The sequence below is a fragment of the Phaseolus vulgaris genome, chromosome 7 (genome assembly GCF_051622355.1).
Source record: "Phaseolus vulgaris cultivar YP4 chromosome 7, ASM5162235v1, whole genome shotgun sequence".
Taxonomy (NCBI): Eukaryota; Viridiplantae; Streptophyta; class Magnoliopsida; order Fabales; family Fabaceae; genus Phaseolus; species Phaseolus vulgaris.
The window spans coordinates 39,105,664-39,122,374 of record NC_143504.1 but is presented as its reverse complement, the minus strand read 5'-3'; positions in this window follow the sequence as shown (position 1 = coordinate 39,122,374).

Here is a 16,711-nt window from a genome sequence, read left to right as displayed (position 1 = left end):
GCTTGAGTCTTTGAAATCCCGCGCTTCAACCCCTTTTTTCCACCTTTTCGCATCCCTTTCATATTGTTCATCTTCCTTCCAAAGAACCCTCCCTGCATTCTTTCCTCGTCGACTTTTTCCTTCTGCACTACCGCTGAAACTTTCTTCTTTGGTCTTTTAGTTCCTTCATTGACAGCTCGTGCTAACATGTCTGCCAACCCTTCTTCCCCCAGAGTTAACCATAAAGAACTTTACGCGCGGGCTTCGCGCGAATTGCTTGACAAGTGTTCGAGCTTACTTTCAGTCAGTGCCCGGAGGAAACATGTGGGGGACTCAAGTACCTATGACCACCGTGCCTTCGCGAAGAGGCATGATGACGATATCGTCGTGCTTCCTTGCACCTTAGGGGAGCCGGTGTGTGGGGACGAGCGGGCCAACAACGGGGTCCCTTTTTTCTACTTTTATCAGGTAGTCTTTAAGAGCGTCGGCGTGCGCCTGCCCTTCTCTAGGTTCGAGAGGGAACTGTTAACAGAAATCAATGCTGCTCCAGCCCAACTGTACCCTAACAGTTGGGCTTTCGTCAAAGCCTTCGACATACTGTTTGGTTTCCTGGGGTGTGCACCTTCTGTGGACATCTTCCTTCACTTCTTTGAGGTGAAGAGGCAAAGAAACAACCTTTGGGTGACCCTCAGCAACGTTCTCGGCAGGGTCCTCCTAACCCCCTTCCAGCACTCCTTCACAGGGTGGAAGGGCAAGTTCTTTAAGGTTTACTGTTCCGACCTCGTGCCCTCCGCCCTTGACGATTTTCCACTGTACTGGGTGAAGGAGACGAGAGCTCTGAAGTCCAAGCCTTTTAAGAGGTTGCCTTCGAACGACCAGGAAGCTTGTCGGATCTTGGCTGGGGCGGGAGATTTTGACGCTGCCGCCCTGATAAGTCTGGAGTACAACGCTGAGGCCTTGGAGAAATACATATGTACGAGAGATTTTCTCATAACCTCCCATTCTTCGCCTTTGCTGGGTTCTTGCATGATTTATCTTGCGGTGCCTTAGTTTGTCCCCGTCTTTCACCATGCTTGTCTCTCTTGGTGTAGGTTCAAAGATAAACCGACAACAAAGGTCGTTGCTGGCCCAGGCGTTGAGGTTCGAGGACGGGGCTTCATCATCATCCTGTTTGGACTCCGGAGGCCATTGAAGGGTGGCCAGATTTCGCTTTTCATACTGCGATTATCTGGAACTTTGTCTGTAACTGTAACTCTTGATTCATACTTCGATTTATGTTTAAACGCTACCCGCTTTGTCTTTGCATACTTGCATCTACTTTTGCTTCCTCTGTCGTGTTGTGTGCGTTACCTCCAGCACCTCCCCATTGTGTTTAGGAGGGCTTATCTCATCTGTACTGAGTGTCCACGCTCGAGGAAAGACCTGCTCTGGGTGTCCTCAGCGTGTCTAACACTTGGGATAAAGTCGCTTTGGTGCCCACGCCCATGGAGATGCCTGTATAACAGCGTATCGTCCATGGAGTGTCTCAAACACCAAGGCGAAGTGTCCCCATCTAATACCGGAGCTAGTTATTCATACTTGAGTAGGAGGCGTCCCAAAGGAATCCCTTAACCCCTGCTCAAGGACTAAAACTCCCGGATTTTACCTTGTTGAACATCTGATACCGGGGCTAGCTATTCATACCTGAGGAGGGGGCGTCCCGAAGGAATCCCTTAACCCGTGCCCAGGGGCTAAGCTCCCGGCTTGCACCTTGTGTTGGACATACCTGTCATCTTGAGCTTTAGGTGCATGCATGTGTTCTTATTGCTTGCTTCGAATTCTGATGTATGCTCCCTATTTGGAGATGCCTACTTTTGGCAATGCCTCACCTTGGCGACTCTTTATCTTGGCGATGTTCCACCTTGGCGACATCTCATTTTGGCGACGCCCCCTTCTTGGCGACGCCTACGTTTGGCGACGCCTCACCTTGGCGACGCCTCATCTTGGCGACGCCTGACGCTGCCTTGAGTCTTTGTCTTTTATTTCTTTAACCTTTGGTCTTACACTTTGAGTGAGAGGAGAAAAAACTGAGACAAAGTGATGTGATTCCACTAGCCATATATAGAATGATTCTTGACCTTCTTAGGAATCACCTTGAGTTGGACATTATAGAGGCACTTTTCTTAGAGTTGGATCATTTGTTCTAAGACAAGAACTCACCAAAAACTAGTACCAAATCCCAAACTCATTTGGATGAACCAATTATAGTCAAATTGAACCAACAAAAGAGGTAGAATTAAGAAGTACCAAACAGAATTGCATAAGAACACATTTCAACCGAACAAAATGAATTTAGAAGGCAAAGAACAAAACATAGGTGCTGGAAAATTAAGAACAGCCGAACCAAAAAAACAAGACAACAAGCTTAGAACAAAGAATTAAAAAAGAAGAAAGGAAGGAGAGAAGAAATGCTCATGAAGATGGAAGGAGGATGGATGATCTCGCCACTAAAAGTGTGGAATGCTCCTAGATGAGAGTGATGCCGCCACTTGAGGACTCCATTGATCCATCAAGATAAGACTAGAGAAGAAGGCTCAAAGCTCTCCAAAGTTCACTCAAAATTTGAGTAGAGTTTTCTTAGATTAATTCCAATCTGAATTTTACAAAGGAAGCACCTCTATTTATAGCCTAAGGTGCTGAAAAATAGGTGGGAAATTTCAAATAAACTCATTTGAAATTCCCACCAAAAACAAGTCACATGGGAGGTGTGACCTTTTTGCTACTATGACACCTCCCAAAAACTACACCTACACCACTCTCCTAAGTCACATGGACAATGTGACTTTATTTTACATTTTCACACACCTTTATTTAATAACCACACCTCCTAAAACTATACAAGAGTATTTCAAAGCTTGGCCTTGCCCCTCATGGGATGGACTTGGGCTCTTTGGGCTTTGGCCTTCTTGGGCTTGGGCTTGGGCTTTGGGCTTGGGCCTCATCTTTATTTTATGTCTTCTTTTAATTTTGAGAAGACTAGAAGGAAGAACTTCAAATGTGAGGGTGGATGTCCTCTTCCTCCATTAATAAAAGCCTCCTTTATTTGATTCTCATCATACTCCTCGAGTTGGAGAGAATTCGTCCACGAATTCTGAATCCCTGCATATAACAAAGTCAGTTTAGTTTTACAATTAAAAGTGGAAGAAAAATGTAAACATGACTTAGCATTTGTAAATAATGGGATTTCAGAAAAGGAGGTTCTATAAATCGACCAAGTTGGAAAAATTTGTTTGGGAATGATGTGATGTTTTGGAAAAAGACCTCTTAAATGGTGACAACCATTAGGAGGTATGAACAAATCATCCCTAACATTTTTTAACCAAGATGGTGGTGAAATAAGAACCTTGGGTAATGAAAAAGATAAGGAAGGAAAACACCTTGGAGGTGAAAGGATAAGACCCATGTCAACTTGGCCTTCTTTGTCTTTTTCTTGTTTACTTGTGGTAGGTGGGTGAGTTAGGTCTTGTTTTACCTTGTTGATCTTTAAGATTTGCTTTTGTGGACAATGAAGAGCTATGTGCCCAAAACCTAAACATTTAAAACATTTGATATTTGAAGTTTTGGTAGGTGACTTAGGAGTAGAAAGATTTGTAGTAGAAACTTTGTTTGGAAACATGGTTTGTTTGGAAAAATTGGAAGGAGAAATTTTGTTTGCATCCTTCCTAGAAGAGTTGTAGAAATCATCATCATGAGTATTTTCGAAAGTTTTGTTCAAAAGATATGATTCTACCTTGATGGCTTTGCGAAACACGCTCTTTAAAGAAGAATATTCTTTTAATTCTACAAAATCTCTAATATCTCTTTTCAAACCACATACAAACCATTTAATCTTTGACTCTTCATTAGCATGCATATTCATTTTAGTCAAAGTTGTTTCAAAATCTTTAAAGTATTCATCTACCATCCTATGTCCTTGAGGAAGCCTTTGGAACTTCAACAAGTGTTCCTTCCTAGAAGGAGGAACAAACCTCGCGCACATACACTCTTTCAAAGCATTCCAAGAAACCACGGGAGGTTTCTTGCGATATATAATGTCCATTACAATTTTATGCCACCATTCTTTGGCATAGCCCAAAAAGGATAAAGAAACTAATCTAAGTTTTTGGTCATCTTGGACCTTATACACATGAAAATAATGGTCAACCTTAGTCTCCCATTCTAAATACACATTAGGATCACTATCACCATTAAAACTAGGGACTTTTTTACAAGCAATGTTGAACACTTGGTGATATCTTTGGTCACGGTTATAGCTCTCTTCATGAGAATGATGGTGATGCCTCCTTCTTCTATGTTCTTCTTCACCAAGGACTGAAGCTTTGGAAGGAGAATGCTGTTTGTAAGATGCACCACTTGAATAGCCAGCCATTTTGCAAATAAAAAACAGCAAACACACAAAAACAGCAAACAAGTTAAGAAACAAAATTAGCAAAAACAGTGAGCTTGGCAATGAAACTGCCGAAGTGAAATGAGGCTGAAAAAAGAGATCACTCTCAAAGAAATAATGTTCTTGCACCAATCTGATCTTGAGGCCTTGGAATCCTCAAATGAAATATGTCAAAGCAAGCACACCAATCTCAAAAGCAACCACCACAAAATCAATGAAACAATAAAGACAAACAAGAAAAGGTATAAGCAAGGAAAGGTAATTGCAAAAGGAATACTATATGTAAGACAAACTCAAAGAGTAAGAATGAAAGACAATCAAGAAAATAAAGAAATCAATGAGAAAAGTAGGCACACAAAAGAATACTTAAGGAAAAGCACTAGAGTAGATGAAGAAAACAAAAAATTAGCTACTGGAAATTTTTTTTTTAAAATGCAAACTGTGCTCGATATTCACTGATTTAACTGGAATTATGTAGAGCGAACTGGATTATGAAATTTAAACCACAGAAACTTCAAGATGTTAACTCAATAATGGCACTGGAATCAATTAAAAACAGTAAGCCAATTGAGAGAAATAAATTTTTCAAAATCGCTGCCAGATTACCGTATTTTTTTCGGCAGAATTGTACACTTTTTTTATTTTATTTATCATTTTTTGTGTACTTCGTATTTTTGAATGATTCTTTTTTCTATTCTTTTCTAACACTTTGAATATCTCAAATCCAGAATTTCAGAATTTTCCAGTAAGTAAATCAATTGCAATAAGAAAAAAAAAGTAAGCACTTTTTTCAGAAACAGAGGAATCCTAATAGGAATAAAAAACAGGATTATGAACTAGCAAAGACATAATAGAAAATGATGTATTGGAACTTGTATAGGTCTAGAATACAAGTATGAACTCAATTCTAAAAAGAAAATGCACAAATGATCAATATCAATTCAGAAAATTATAGACACTAAAGCAAGAAACAATCAAAACAAGAAAAGTACTACTAAAAGTAATGACAATTATGGAATAACAGACTAAGACAAAACTTGACATGATTACAAAATTAAAAGACACATCACAAATTTTAACAAGTGAAAGGAAGCTTAAGGTAAACTCTAGGAAGGATAATGCCATTCCAAAAGAGCAACCATACTCATAAGAAGAATGAGTGCCATAACCTTTTCACAAACACTTGGTATAAAAGAAAAAAGCAAGAAAACTCAATTAATTCCTAAAATAGAAACTTAAATTGCAAGAAAATTAAAGAGCTCTTGAAATTAAAGTGCACACAACTCAACAATTAAGCAAGAAGAACCTAAGACTCATGATACCACATGATGTGATTCCACTAGCCATATAGAGAATGATTCTTGACCTTCTTAGGAATCACCTTGAGTTGGACATTATAGAGGCACTTTTCTTAGAGTTGGATCATTTGTTCTAAGACAAGAACTCACCAAAAACTAGAACCAAATCCCAAACTCATTTGGATGAACCAATTATAGTCAAATTGAACCAACAAAAGAGGTAGAATTAAGAAGTACCGAACAAAATTGCATAAGAACACATTTCAACCGAACAACATGAATTTAGAAGGCAAAGAACAAAACATAGGTGCTGGAAAATTAAGAACGGCCGAACCAAAAAAACAAGACAACAAGCTTAGAACAAAGAATTAACAAAGAAGAAAGGAAGGAGAGAAGAAATGCTCATGAAGATGGAAGGAGGACGGATGATCTCGCCACTAGAAGTGTGGAATGCTCCTAGATGAGAGTGATGCCGCCACTTGAGGACTCCATTGATCCATCAAGATAAGACTAGAGAAGAAGGCTCAAAGCTCTCCAAAGTTCACTCAAAATTTGAGTAGAGTTTTCTTAGATTAATTCCAATCTGAATTTTACAAAGGAAACACCTCTATTTATAGCCTAAGGTGCTGAAAAATAGGTGGGAAATTTCAAATAAACTCATTTGAAATTCCCACCAAAAACAAGTCACATGGGAGGTGTGACCTTTTTCTACCATGACACCTCCTAAAAACTACACCTACACCACTCTCCTAAGTCACATGGACAATGTGACTTTATTTTACATTTTCACACACCTTTATTTAATAACCACACCTCCTAAAACTATACAAGAGTATTTCAAAGCTTGGCCTTGCCCCTCATGGGATGGACTTGGGCTCTTTGGGCTTTGGCCTTCTTGGGCTTGGGCTTGGGCTTTGGGCTTGGGCCTCATCTTTATTTTATGTCTTCTTTTAATTTTGAGAAGACTAGAAGGAAGAACTTCAAATGTGAGGGTGGATGTCCTCTTCCTCCATTAATAAAAGCCTCCTTTATTTGATTCTCATCACAAAGTTTTGTTGAACTTCTTTTTTACTTGGGTGACCTGATTAAAAAACCCCCGAGAGGGAAAAAGAGTGTCCCCTTTACAATTTGTATTTCGTTACTCATAACTTAACTGAAATAAAATTTCAAATTGGCCGCGTTCCAGCTGCGTCGAATGGGACCTCCTTCCAAAGTCTCTAGATTGTATGAACCATTCCCCTTGGCTTTGGTGACTTTGAAGGGTCCGGTCCATTTGGGAGATAACTTATTCTCTAGCTCATATGGCTGAGCCTTCCTCATGACTAAGTCACCAACCTGGAATTGTCGCGGCTTCACCTTGGAGCTATACTGTCACTCCACTCTTCTCTTCACTGCCTCAGCCTTTATTCTTGCTTCCTCCCTGGCTTCGTCTAGTAAGTTTAGGTTCATTCGCCTTTCTTCATTAGACTCTTCAGCCACAAAATTCTACTAACGTGGCGAGCTCTCGTGGATCTCGACTAGAATCATCGCGTCTGACCCATATACTAGACTGAAAGGCGTTTCCATGGTGGCAGATTGGGGTGTGGTGTGGTACGCCCATACAATCCTCGGCACTTCTTCTGCCCACGCCCCTTTAGCTTTCTCTAATCTTCTCTTCAGCCCTCTCAGCAAAACTCTATTTGCTGACTCTACTTGTCCATTCGTCTGGGGTGCTTGACTGATGCGAACACTTGCTTGATGCCTACCTCTGCGCACAGGTTTCTCAGCTGTTGACTTGCAAATTGGGTGCCATTGTCGAACACCAGCCGCCTAGGCACACTGAAACGACACACGATGTTCTTCCAAACAAAGTGCTGCACCTTGTGCGCGGTAATCTGGGCCACGGGCTCCGCCTCTATCCACTTGGTGAAGTATTCAATGGCGACAATCAGGTACTTCATTTGTCTTATTGCCAGTGGGAACGGGCCAAGGATGTCGATTCCCCACGTATGAAAGGGCCATGGACTATATATGGATCTCAGCTCCTCTGGCGGCGCCTTGTGCCAATCAGCGTGCCTCTGACACTGCTTGCAACGCTGGGGGTGTCGCACACAATCCTCTTTCACCGTTGGCCAGTAGAAGCCGGCACGTACCACTTTAGAAGCTAAAGACCTTCCCCCCACGTGGCTCCCGCAAATACCTTCGTGGAGTTCAGCCATTATGCTGGTGCACTCGTCGCCGCTTACGCACGTCAGGATCGGGTGTGTGAACCCGTGTCTGAACAATATCCCGTGTAACATGGTATATCTTGTAGCGTTCCTCTTAATCTTCTTGCCTTCTTCTGGTTCCGCTGGGAAAATCCCATCCGCCAGGTATCGCCTGTATGGCGTCATCCAAGTGTCTTCCTCGGTCAAAGTATATACCCGCATATGCTTTCCTTCCTCGGGTGCGTCCGCGTATGTGTTGATGCGAGGTGTCTTCATCGTATCTTGAGTCAAAGAATGATGACTCCTCGGCCTTCCTCTTGCTGTACCAATATGGAGGACGTCCACCCTGTTATCTTCCACAAATTTCCGCGGAGCTTTGAGCGCCTCTTGGATCTCTGTCCTCTGTCTGCCCCCTTGCCTGAGCCGGCCAGCTTGGCAAGCAGGTCAGCTCTGGCATTTTGCTCCCTTGGGACATGTACTAGTTCAAGAGCGCTGAATGCTCCTCTCAGCAGCTGGACATACCTTAGGTATGCCGCCATTTGTGGGTCCTTAGCTTGAAATTCTCCCGAGACTTGCCCCGTGATCAGCTGTGAATCACTCTTTACCAAGAGGTTCTGTGCACCCATTTCTTTGGCTAGGAGCATCCCTGCTATCAGTGCCTCGTACTCAGCTTGGTTATTGCTCGCTTTAAAAGCGAAGCTGATCCTGTCGACAACTTGCGCGTGGAGGAATCGCTTCGTTGCACTCTCTACCCCGTCTACGCGACTGTGTTATTTGCAAAATCACCCTTAGAACCTTCTCTAGGATCTCCAAACGCGACCTGCAAAACACACAGACGGCGCCTCTAGCGGCCGTTTGCACTCCGACGATCAAGTTAGATCACAGAACCACCAATGCGAGTGCCCAGGTGTCACCCTGCGAGTGGTCCACGTGGTTATCTTCTGCTGACGTCATCGACCACCGATGACCGACCGGATCACAAGCCCCCCAGTCTCGAGCTGTGAACTCGTTCTCAGCGAAGAGACTGAGTGGTCGTGCCCTCGGTTCACGTGGCACGTGGGCCACATCTCGTGCCACCTCACGTGCGGCCCCTTTAACGTTACAACTTCCTCCTTTAATCATGCGACGCGTGGACGCATCAACGGTCAGCGTGGAGTGTCGCTAGCGCTTCCCTTTTTCAAATAGGCGCGCGCCTTCATTGTTCCTTCATCTTCTTCAATCAACTCTTAGACTTCCTGCGAACTCTCTCTCTGCGCTTCCATCCTTCTTCCAGCTTTCTACCTTCAAGACTCTTGCGATCATTCAAAGGTATGGTTTTTCTTCTTCCTTGGTCCACTTAGGTTACTTTTACCGATTGCATTCATCTTTCTCGTTATCATGCATTCATCTTCTCTGTTTTCCCTCTCTCGACCCGCGCTAGGGTTTTTCGCGTTCTTGCTCTGATTTCTGCTTCTCCTTCTTCCTCTTTTCACCTGGGCATTTCTTTCTCCTTCCCCTTCTCTGTTTTCACCGAACCATTCATCATTCCCTCTTCTTCCATTCATTCTGACTTTCGTTTTTTCTCCATTGCAGCTATCTCGCGATGGCTCGCTTGAAACAAACTGCTCGCATTATTGCCTCGTCTTCTGGTGCACAGCCTTCCGCAAGTGCGCCAGCTCCACCTCTGATGTGATTCCAATAGCCACATAGAACAAGATTCTTGACACTTTGAGGAATCACCTTGAGCTGGAAAATGTAGAGGCACTTTCTTAGAAGTTGGATCATAGTTCTAAGATCAAGAACTCACCAAAACAAGTACCAAATCCCAAACTCATTTGGATGAACCAAATATTGTCAAATTGAATCAACAAAGGAGAAGGAAAAGAACAAACCGAACAGAATTGAACTTCAAAACAAAAGAACCGAACAGAATTTAAAAACTAAACAGAAAATAGGTGCTGGAAAATTAAAGGAACCGAAACAAAAACAACTCAAAACTCAAGGCAATAAGAACAAATTGAAGAAGAAGAAAGGAAGGAGAAGAGAATGCTCATGAAGATGGAGGAATGGTTGGATGATCACGCCACTAGAAGAATGGATGCTCCTAGATGAGTGTGGAAGCCGCCACTTGAGGAAACCATGGTCCTTCAAGATAAGACTAGAGAAGAAGCTCAAAGCTCTCCAAATGCTCACTCCAATTTTGAGTATAGTTTCTTTAGATAAAATTCAAATCTGAATTTTACAAAGGAAGCACCTCTATTTATAGCCTAAGGTGCTGAAAAATAGGTGGGAAATTTCAAATAAACTCATTTGAAATTCCCACCAAAAACAAGTCACATGGGAGGTGTGACCTTTTTCTACTATGACACCTCCCAAAAACTACACCTACACCTATCTACTAATACACCCCCCTAAAGGTCCTATTTAAAACCTAAAAGATGCTATAACAAAAGAGGTTTCTAAGGTTTCCCTCTAAGCACCTTCAACTAAAGACACTACAAAAAGAGAAAATAAATGTCCTCTTGCTCCCAAGGCTTTGAACATGCTTCTTGTAATCCTTTGAGGTGGACTTTGACCTCCATGGGCATCCTCCATTTCTGCCTCCACCTCTTCTTGAGCTTGATGAGTGGCCTCCATGTTCTCTTGGGCTTGATCTCCATCATACTCCCCGAGTTGGAGAGAATTCGACCACGAATTCTGGAGACCTACAGAAAAAGGAGTTAGATCGCTGACATTAAAAGTATGACTACCTAAGAATGTATCAGGCATATCTAACTCATAAGCATTGTCATTAATCCTCTTGAGGACTTGGAAAGGTCCATCCCCTCGAGGCATTAGTTTGGACTTCCTTTGAGTAGGAAAACGATCCTTCCTCAAGTGAAGCCAAACCCAATCGCCCTCATCAAACAACAATGCTTTTCTCCTCTTATTGGCAAGTTCAGCATACTTGCCAACCTTCTTCTCAATTCTCTTCTTGATGTCTTTATGCAAAGTTTTCACAAAAGAAGCCTTTTCATCCCCATCTTTGCACAAGACATCGTCAAGAAGGGGAATAGGAAGAAGATCAAGAGGTGTTAGGGGATTAAACCCATAGACCACCTCAAAAGGAGAATGGGAGGTGGTAGAATTTACTACTCGGTTATATGCAAACTCAACATGGGGTAGTAAATTCTCCCACACTCTAGGATTCCCCGAAATAAAGCATCTCAATAGTTGTCCCAAAGTTCTATTTACCACCTCGGTTTGACCATCGGTTTGTGGGTGGCAAGTGGTAGAAAATAAAAGCTTAGTTCCAAGCTTGCCCCACAAGGTCTTCCAAAAGTGACTCAAGAACTTAGGATCTCTATCGGACACTATAGACCTAGGAATCCCATGCAAGCGAACCACTTCTTGGAAGAAGAGGTTTGCAATGTGGCATGCATCATCCACTTTGTGGCAAGGAATAAAGTGAGCCATTTTTGAAAAACGATCCACTACCACAAAAATGGAGTCCTTTCCCTTTGATGTCTTGGGTAAGCCTAAGATGAAATCCATAGATATATCTACCCAAGGCATTGAAGGGATAGGAAGAGGAGTATAAAGACCATGGGGATGCATTTTAGATTTAGCTTTGCGGCAAGCTATGCATTTATCACACAAACTATGAACATGTTTATGCATATGAGGCCAAAAGAAATGTTCATGCAACACATCCAAAGTTTTAGCAACCCCAAAATGTCCCATTAAGCCCCCCTCATGAGCTTCTCTAACAAGAGATAATCTAATAGAGCATTGGGGAACACAAAGACGTTTTCCTTTAAAAAGAAAGCCATCTTGAATAAAAAAATCTTTGTGTCCTCCCTTAAGACACTCTTGATAGAGGAGAGAAAAATCAAGGTCATCATGATAAAGTTCCTTAATGTGATCAAAACCAAGATATTGAGAGGTTAAAAGATTTAGCAAGGTGTATCTTCTAGAAAGAGCATCCGCCACAATATTTATTTTGCCTTGCTTGTGTTTGATCACATAAGGAAATTGCTCAATGAATTCCACCCACTTAGCATGCCTCTTGTTAAGTTTGTTTTGGCTTTTCAAATATTTAAGAGATTCATGATCACTATGTATCACAAACTCTTTGGGAAAAAGATAGTGTTGCCAAGTAAACAAAGCCCTAACAAGTGCATATAATTCCTTATCATAGGTGGAATAGTTGAGACGACTTCCCTTCAATTTCTCACTAAAATAGGCTATGGGGTGGCCCTCTTGAAGGAGAACAGCCCCAATACCTATGCTTGAAGCATCACACTCAATCTCAAATGTCTTAGTGAAATTAGGAAGGGCCAAGATGGGAGCATTAGTCAATTTTTCTTTCAAAGTATCAAAAGCATTTTGTTGTGCTTCTCCCCAATGAAAGACCACATCCTTTTTCACTATGTCATTGAGTGGTGCGGCAATGGTACCAAAGTTTGGGACAAATCTTCTATAGAAAGAAGCAAGCCCATGAAAACTTCGGACCTCATTCAAAGATTTCGGTGTAGGCCACTTTTGAATGGCCACCACCTTGGTTTTGTCCACATGGACCCCTTTACAACTCACAACAAACCCTAGGAATTCTATATGATCAAGAGCAAACATACATTTAGCAAGGTTAGCATACAAATGTTCCTTCCTAAGGGTTTCCAAAACTTGCCTAACATGCAACCTATGGTCATTCAAAGATAAGCTATAAATGAGAATGTCATCAAAGTAAACCACAACAAACTTACCAATGAAAGGTCTAAGAACATGATGCATGAGGCGCATGAAGGTACTTGGTGCATTAGTTAAACCAAAAGGCATAACTAACCACTCATATAAACCAAAGTTGGTCTTAAAAGCCGTCTTCCATTCATCACCCGGTTTGATACGGATTTGATTGTAGCCGCTTTTAAGATCAATCTTTGAAAAGATTTTTGAACCATGTAATTCATCCAACAAATCATCTAATCTAGGTATGGGATGCCTATACTTAATGGTTATGTTATTTATGGCCCTACAATCCGAACACATTCGCCATGTGCCATCCTTTTTTGGCACTAAGATGATAGGCATAGCACAAGGACTCATGCTATCTTGCACCCACCCTTTTTCAATCAAAGCCTCAACTTGTTGGCGAATTTCCTTGGTTTCACTTGGATTGGTCCTATATGCGGGACGATTTGGTAAAGAAGAGCCCGGTATCAAATCAATTTGGTGCTCAATCCCTCTCAAAGGTGGAAGGCCATTTGGAGGATCTTGAAACACATCTTTGAACTCTTCTACCAAATTTTCCAAGCAATGAGGACTATCAACAAGTGTTTCTATGCTAAGAGTTCTAGGGATGGCTAAAAAAAGAGGATGATGAGCCACTATTTCCCTTTCAATGTCACGCCTAGACACAAGGAGTGTAGGCTTAGAACTCTTATCTTTTTTATCTTTTTTATCTTTTTCACTCTCCCTCTTTTTCTTCATGATAACTTGGTCCTCATGGACTTCTCTTGGAGAGAGAGATTTTAAAGTAACCTTGTGACCATGGAATTCAAAAGATAATTTGTTGGTAAAGCCATCATGTAAAACTTTTCTATCAAATTGCCAAGGCCTTCCCAAAAGAACATGAGTGGCTTCCATGGGCACAACATCACATAATACCTCATCTTTGTATTTTCCAATGGAGAAATGGATGAGGACTTGTTTATTAACAATTATTTCTCCTACTTCACTAAGCCATTGTAATTTGTAGGGCTTTGTATGAGAGATAGTAGGCAATCCAAGCTTATCTACTACTCTTGTACTAGCCACATTTGCACAACTACCCCCATCCACTATCAAGGAACAAATGTTGTTTTGAATAAGACATCTTGTATGGAAAATATTTTCCCTTTGACTTTCATCAAAAGGTTGTGAAACTTGTCCAAGAAGTCTTCTCACAACTAACAAGTCCCCTTCAAGTGGACATTCACTCTCTTCCTCACTAGATGCATGAGAATGCAATGAATGCTTTGAAGAATCCGAATCATGCTCACTAACTACAATGCCCTCATGCATGTACATACTTCGTTTTGAAGGACAATTTGCAGCAATATGACCATAACCCATACATTTAAAGCATTTAGTGTTAGATGTTCTAGTGGGAGACTTAGGTCTAGATGTTGATGGCTTAGATTCCTTGGGTTTGAAAGAAGAATCTTTGGAAGGATGTTTTGAAAAAGAAGTTTTGTTTCTCCAAGACTTGGAGTAGTATCCATTATTGGAAGCATTTTTAAAAGAGTTTTTCTTAGCAAGTTGGGCTTCCACCTTCATTGCAAGATGAACTAAAGAGCCCAATGATGAATACTCTTGTAACTCAACAATGTCTTGGATATCCTTCCTAAGACCACTCACAAACCTAGCAACCATGGCTTCTTCACTTTCTTCTAATTCAATTTTAAGCACAAGCGTCTCAAGCTCCTTATAATATTCATCCACATTTAGCGTGCCTTGTTGAAACCGTTGGAGTCTCAACATGAGGTCTTTCCTAAAATGTGGGGGCACAAACCTAGCGCGCATATGATCCTTTAAAGAGTTCCAAGAGTCCACGGGAGGACCCTTGTGATAGATAATGTCCTTTACAATCCCATGCCACCATTTCATGGCATAATCACTAAACTCTAGGGTGGCTAGCTTGAGCTTATGCTCATCTTGGATCTCATGGATCTCAAAAATTTGTTCACACTTAGCCTCCCAATCTAAATACACATTTGGATCACTAGAACCATTAAAACAAGGTAGTTTGACCGAAGGAAGCTTGGACTTTGCATCATGGTAGAAGCCATTGCCGTAGTGAATTCTTTCCCCTTGGTGATGATGTCTTTGTCCATGGACTTGGGGTGGAGGTCTCCTTCTCCTATGCTCATCTTCACGGCCAACATCATTTGAAGAAGCTCTTGAAGATGGTCTATGAGAATGATGTCCATCATGGATAGAAGGAGATGGTCTAGTTTGTTTGACCTCCATCTTTTGCAATTTCTCTTCCAACCTTCTAATTGTTCTTTGAGCTTCATGTAATTCACCAAGAATTGAAGCTTTGGAAGGAGAATTCTGCTTGGAGGATGCATCACTTGAAGATCCAGCCATTTGTAATTAAAAAAACAGCAAACACACAAAACAGCAAACAAGTTAAAAATTAGCAAAAACAGTGAGCTTTCCAATTGAAACTGCCGAAGTGAATTTAAGGCTGAAAAGATATCACTCTCAAAGAAATAATGTTCTTGCACCAATCTGATCTTGAGGCCTTGGAATCCTCAAATGAAATATGTCAAAGCAAGCACACCAATCTTAAGAGCAAACCACCACAAAACCAAAGAAACAATAAAGACAAACAAGAAAAGGTATAAGCAAGGAAAGGTAATTGCAAAAGGAAAACTATGTGTAAGACAAACTCAAAGAGTAAGAATGAAAGACAATCAAGAAAATAAAGAACTCAATGAGAAAAGTAGGCACACAAAAGAATACCTAAGGAAAAGCACTAGAGTAGATGAAGAAAACAAAAAAAATTTAGCTACTGGAAATTTTTTTTTTAATGCAAACTGTGTTTGATATTCACTGATTTAACTGGAACGTTGTAGAGCGAACTGGATTATGAAATTTATACCACAGAAACTTCAAGATGTTAACTCAAAAATGGCACTGGAATCAATTAAAAACAGTAAGCCAATTGAGAGAAATAAATTTTTTAAAATCACTGCCAGATTACCGTATTTTTTTCGGCAGGAATGTACACTTTTTTTATTTTATTTATCATTTTTTGTGTACTTCATATTTTTGAATGATTCTTTTTTCTATTCTTTTCTAACACTTTCAATATCTCAAATCCAGAATTTCAGAATTTTACAGTACGTAAATCAATTGCAATAAGGAAAAACAGTAAGCACTTTTTTCAGAAACAGAGGAATCCTAATAGGAATAAAAAAACAGGATGATGAACTAGCAAAGACATAATAGAAAATGATGTATTGGAACTTGTATAGGTCTAGAATACAAGTATGAACTCAATGCTAAAAAGAAAATGCTCAAAGGATCAACATCAATTCAGAAAAAATATATGACACCAAAGCAAGAAACAATCAAAACAATAAAAGTACTACTAGAAGTAATGACATATATGGAATAACATGACTAAGACAAAACTTAACAAGATTCAAAAATTAAAAGACACAACACAAATTGTAACAAGTGGAAGGAAGCTTAAGGTAAACTCTAGGAAGGATAATGCCATTCCAAAAGAGCAACCATACTCATAAGAATTATGAGTGCCATAAACCTTTCCACAAACACTTGGAGCAAAAGAAAAACAGCAAGAATACTCAATTAAAATTCTAAAACAGAAACTTAAATTGCAAGAAAAATTAAAGAGCTCTTGAAATAAAGTGCACACAACTCAACAATTAAACAAGAATGAACCTAAGACTCATGATACCACATGATGTGATTCCAATAGCCACATAGAACAAGATTCTTGACACTTTGAGGAATCACCTTGAGCTGGAAAATGTAGAGGCACTTTCTTAGAAGTTGGATCATAGTTCTAAGATCAAGAACTCACCAAAACAAGTACCAAATCCCTAACTCATTTGGATGAACCAAATATTGTCAAATTGAATCAACAAAGGAGAAGGAAAAGAACAAACCGAACAGAATTGAACTTCAAAACAAAAGAACCGAACAGAATTTAAAAACTAAACAGAAAATAGGTGCTGGAAAATTAAAGGAACCGAAACAAAAACAACTCAAAACTCAAGGCAATAAGAACAAATTGAAGAAGAAGAAAGGAAGGAGAAGAGAATGCTCATGAAGATGGAGGAATGGTT